The following is a 6,290-nucleotide window of genomic DNA, read 5'->3' on the forward strand; positions in this document are numbered from 1 at the left end:
TGATAAATCTGCCTCTGTATAGAGTTGATGTAAGGCTTAACCGAATTAATGTATGGAAAGCATTTAGAGCAGCTTAAGTGCTCGATAAATACTACTTATTATACATTATGGATATAGAAATAGACGGATAAATACAGCAGACTAGCAAGTCCAGAAAGAGATTCAATTACATATATACATTTATTTATTCGAAGTAGACTATATTTCACTCTCTATTCCAAAATATATACCTGAAAGAACAAATCTATATACTTTAAAGAAGACAATGACAACAAAGAAGAGAACAGCAGCAACAACAAAATAAAAGAAACAAGAAAAAGTGCAAGTGAAATGATCTGGTTTTGAGAGGGGGAATTTCTTTCTAAATATACACCAAGACTAAACCCACAAAATAAAAATATTGGCATATTTGACTACATAAAAATTAAACTTCTATCCATCTATAAATAAAGCATATTAATATTAAAAGTAAAGAGACAAACTAGGAAAAAGTGTTTGTATAACATGACAAAAGGACAGTGTCTTTAATACATAAAGAGCCCTTAAAAATCAATAAGATAAATATCCACTCATCCCCTTTTTTAAATGGACAAAGAACATGAACAGGGAATGCACAGAAGTATAAACTTTCTGAAGAGCGACTCAGAAATGTGTGTTCCACAGTTTAAAATCTATGTATCTTTTGTCCTAGCAATTCTACCTATGGTAATTTATCCTGAGGAAATAAAGCAGAGTATTAGAATAAAACCAAAACCACAACAGCAAGGATATCAAAGCATTATCATAAATTAAAAAAATGGAAACAGCCTAGGCATATGATTGGTTAGGTAAATTATGGTACAATCAATCATATGGTGGAACAATAAATATCTACTGAGGAATGTTTATTGGCATGAGAATGTGTTCTCAACTCATAACGCTGAGTGAAAAAGCAGGCTACAGAACAAGATGTATAGCAAATCACTTTGTCCTATGGGCTCAGAGTACACCATTTTGTTTTAAATGTCTGTATTATACATATAAAAAAAGACAAAGTTTATAACCACTGTTGTTAATTTGATATATTGCAGGGTGATGGGATTGTGAGTGACTCCACCCACTTTATATTAATTTTCTTATTTGAGGTTAAGAAAGAGGTAAAAATATTGTGAGGTTTCACTGTACACAATTATTGAATTGGCTAACTGGTAAGTTATAGCAAGGACACCAGCATGTCTATGTTATAAGATGCAGTTTATTTCTTTGTCTTCCTCTGAAATGCTGTTAGGTATCACCTCTCACTTGGCTAAATGCAAGTTAATTCAGTTCAACACTCACTGCATACTCCTAGTGCAAGGCACTGGAGATGACATTACAAAGATGACTAGAACATATGACTTTCCTCAAAGAAGATAATAATTTAGTAGGAGGGGGAAACCCACTGGGACCTCCTTCAGCTAGAAATAAATTTTCTTTTTGCATTAAAAAAAAAAAAAAGCAACAGCAAAGGCAATTTGCCATCCCCTAGACTAAATTCAGCTTACTTATGGAGCTCTTCTTTCTTTGCTTGTCATTGCTTTCTGGAATTCAGCCTTGGAAAGTAATATATGTCACCATGTGTGCTAGTTTATAATTAGAATGAATGTGAGGATTTATCAGAAAAAGACCTATTGGCTAAAAAACATTTAGTAAAACTCTAGAAAAGGCAGTCAGGAGAAAGAAGGAGGAAGAGTTCTATTTTGGAAATTAATTTAGTGCTAAAGAAAGAGAAGACTTTTAAAAAATATAAAAGGCAATTATTATGTCCTTAGGATTTTTATGTTTCAGGAGTGCTTTGAAAAAGTAGCTGCTATTGGATTACCCTCTATTTGAAAGGATGAGTATTGTGGGTATAAATAGAAGCTAAGGTCAAGAAGCTAAAGGCAGAAAAAGACTCACGTGTCCAGCAGAGACTGATAAGCATGTGAAATAATATCCTTTACTCAGAAGGCTGCAATTATGCCTGTGACCTGAGTTTGAGCTCCAGGGGAGAGAGGAGGGATAAAAGTCAGAAGGGTCCCTGGGACCACTCCGGGGAAGAGGGGAGGGGTAAAAGTCAGAAGGGTCCAAGATCGCCCTTCTTATAAATCTTAAACTAGTCCAAGTCTTCACCAGACTTCACTATGATAACACAGATACACAGCAGAGTCTTATTTCTAAGACCTCTGAGCCCATGGGGTAATTTTTTCCCCACACTTCACCTGTTTCCAACTAAGCATGAACACTTTTCAGAAAGATGTGGTTGACCTAAGCCCTATAAACCACCATCTCCTCCTCCTTTAGGGTCAAGAGTTTCTGAGAAGCCTTTGCTAGATGCATGGCCCTAGAAATTAAAAAGCAAACAGGTGGAAGGTCACCCATAGTCTGAAGCAGTTTGATTTCCCACCATCTTTCCATCCCCCTCCTGACCTCCTCTATCCCAGAATTCCCACGTTCTGCTTTCCCACTCAGGACAGAGCAGTTCAGCTTTCATCCTTCTCCACTGTCCTGTCAGCTTTCATGTCCCCTCAGGCTCTAGCAGGGCATGTTTCCCTGAGCACTTCCCACCCCCTCCTGCCTTGACTGTCCCCTCTGTCTTTTCTTGGGCTTCTGTCCCCGCTGCCTGAGCTGGACTCGTTCACCAAGGGGTCCACCAACATGCCCCCTGTGCATGGTTGCCAGGGTCCCCACTGAGTGGTGGTGGGTTACCTGGATGCTCAGTGGACCTGCTGCCTCTTCTCTGTCCTTCTCTGAGAGGTCTCTTCTGCACTTGACTCTCATCACTAGTGGCTCTTCAAGAATAGGGAAGAGACTAGCCTTTTAGGTCACCAAGTCAACTCAAGTTGTCTAAGTCTACAGCTCTTAGAGAGATGGACAGGCCTCCTCTCCATGTGGAATATCTCTCTTCTGCCTTCACTGAGGAGCCACTCTTCCCGACGTGAATGAGAACGTAATGGCTGATACACAGTTTTAATCTGTGACCCATCTGAGGGATAGGGGGGCATGTCTACCCATCCCAAACTGATTCTTGACAACTTTTCACTAGGTATTGGACTCGTGGGTGGGAATAGGTGGTGCTGCCCTGTGTCCTTTATCTTTTGAGTCCTATTTCTCAGGTTCCCTCAGCAATAACATTCCTTCTGATCCAGCTTTCTGGGAGATGAATAGGGGAAAGCTGAGGTTTGTAATTCCAAATAGCCCTGTTTTCTTAACCCAAACATCTGTTCATTGGCTGGCCCCGGGGCCCTAGGCATGGTTTATCTTTATTGCCTTCCCACTGTTTTTCTTCCAAATCCCAGATACCACAAAATTCTCCCAGAATCTGTCATCTGTCAAAATTTTACCTCCTTTCTCTGATCCCATAAGACCATGCAATTATCGTGGGCCAGTAGAACTGAAATAAATGTTAGATTTTTAGTTAACTAGAGCTACATAAAGAGGAGTGTGTAGGGAAGCTAGATTTGTCAATCAAGTAGAAGTCAGGGCACTCTGAGGATAGTTTATTTAGATGTCACAACAATACCAATAAGCATATAGACATAAGTACTGAGGTTATTGTTTTTGGTAATCACTTTTCTCCTCCGCCCCGCCCCTTTCTTCTTCTGACACTACCTCACCACTTATTTTGAACAACTTTCTTGTTCAAAAATTCCATTTAAATTCACCATGGTTGCACAGGAACTAGGGAGAGCAGTATGGAGGCTCCTTAAAAAACTAAAAATAGAACTACCATGTGACTCAGCAATCCCACTCCTGGGCATATACCCAGAGAAAACCATAATTCAAAAAGACACACGCACCCCAATGTTCATTGCAGCACTATTTACAATAGCCAGGACATGGAAACAACCTAAATGTCCAACAAGAGAGAATGGATAAAGAAGATGTGGTACAGGAGAACTGAAGCAACTGCTAGAACAGGGGCAGCCTTCTGGGCTTCTAGAACTTCTTCTATACCCAATCACTGCATTAACCCCTTCAAGCTCAGACTGACCCAGTCCACATCACCATTAAAAAAAAAAGAAGAAGAAGAAGATGTAGTACATATATACAAGGGAATATTACTCAGCCATAAAAAGGAACGAAATTGGGTTATTTGTAGAGATATAGATGGACCTAGAGACTGTCATATAGAGTGAAGAAAGAAAGAGAAAAACAAATATCATATATTAACGCATATACATGGAATCTGAAAAAAATGGTATAGACAATCTTATTTACAAAGCAGAAATAGAGACACAGATGTGGAGAACAAACGTTCGGACACCAACAGGGAAAGGGAGGGGGTGGGATGCATTGGGAGATTGGGACTGACATATATACACTATTGATACTATGTATAGAATAGATAACTGAGAACCTACTGTGCAGCACAGGAAACTCTACTCAGTGCTCTGTGGTGATGTAAATGGGAAGGAAATCCAAAAAAGAGGGGATATATGTATATGTATAGCTGATTCACTTTGCTGTACAGCAGAAACTAACACAACATTGTAAAGCAACTATACTCCAATAAAAAAAAAAAGCATCCAACAATTTGAAGTGGGATAGCACAAAGTACAGAGCACACATCCTGGAGCCACATGGCCTGCATTTGAATTCTGGCTCTGCCCCTTACTGACTGTGTGACCTTGGGCAAGTTGCTTAACCTCTGTATGCACCAGTCTCCTTATAAAATGGGGATTATGACATCTACCATTACAGGGTTGCTATGAAGATAATGTAATAAAGCACTTAGAATATTGCCTGACACATGGTGAGAGCTATATTTAAGTGATTTAAAGTAAGTATATGTCTTTGAGCAAATTAGGGAGAATAGGCATTTGATAAGTAAGTTTTCTAAGACTTTGTAGACCTGAGAATATCTCGGTGTTGCTTTGTTCTATGAATGACAGCTTTGCTAAGAAAACAACCCTTTGCAATAAACCTCGCCCTTGCCTGCTCCCCTACCACCAAGCCTTGTAGATGTAGTTCCATTTCATCTGGGCTTGACTAGGTCCTCAGAAAAGTAAAGGCAATCTGACTTGGATTCATAAAATCCATCTCTGCTGGGAAAACTTGCAAACTATTTGCAGTTTGAAAAAAACCATGTGTCAGTATCTGACTTAAATTTTTGTTTTTACTTTTTATTGTGGAAGATTTCAAATCTACATAAAAATGGGAAGATTCCCTGAGAATTTTAATAAGGACTCTATTTATGTATAAACTCATCTTTTCCCTCTCAAATTTCTTTTATATCCTTAAGTATTGACTGTTGAGGGTTGGAAAGTCTTCTTGGAGTTTCCTGAGGTCAGGAGTCCAGATGCTACCTTCTGTTGTCTAAAAGTTCTGTGATAAATACTATGCAAAGTCTGGATCTAAATTCTAGCTAGATCAGTTACTAATTATGACTTCACTAATTTTCTCTATACATTTCTTCATTTTTCAAGCATAGATAGTAATGCTCATGTCTTTAGATTATTGAATGGGATAAATTAGTTAATACTGTATCTCATCAAATCCAGCACACCAGTGATTATAAAACCATATTTTATGTACCACTAAGAAACAAACAAGGCTTCTAATTAAACTAATACTCAATAAATTTTTTAATCACCTAAGATTCTTGTTTTATACTTATTGAAAGAATTCTTTCAGACATTTAGAAATATATTTTTATCATTTACCACTTTTATAGGATTTCACTAGTATTTTCTATTTGACTAAACCTATAGTTTTATTTTTTTCTCAGTTGAATCACACATATCAGTTATAAGATGCATTCTGATTTCAGAGTTGTTAAAAGAAGAAATACACATTTAGAATTGATTAAAAGTGGTTTTCTCCAGTTTTGTTTTGTTTTACTGTACATTTTTCTTTTAGAGTTCTTTTATGTTCTGACTGATTTTCCACTATGTCAATTTTTTGTTGTTGCTGTTTTTTTTTTTTTTTTTTTCAAGAAAACAAACTTGTTACCAAAGGGGAGAGGGCAGAGGGGAGGGACAAATTAAGGGTATGGGATTAACAGATACAAACTGCTGTATATAAAATAGATAAACAACAAAGATATACCATATAGCACAGGGAATTATACCCATTATCTTAAAAAACTATAATAGAATATAGTCTGCAAAAATACTGAATCACTATGCTGTACATCTGAAACTAACACAATATTGTAAATCAACTATACTTCAACAAAGAATAAAATAAATAAAAACTACAATATATTGCCACATCTAAAATTTAATAACATTTCCTTAATATTGTTAAATTTAAAAATTTTATTTATTTATTTATTTATTTTTTTATTT

This window comes from Hippopotamus amphibius, chromosome 2, assembly GCF_030028045.1.
Source record: "Hippopotamus amphibius kiboko isolate mHipAmp2 chromosome 2, mHipAmp2.hap2, whole genome shotgun sequence".
Lineage (NCBI taxonomy): Eukaryota > Metazoa > Chordata > Mammalia > Artiodactyla > Hippopotamidae > Hippopotamus > Hippopotamus amphibius.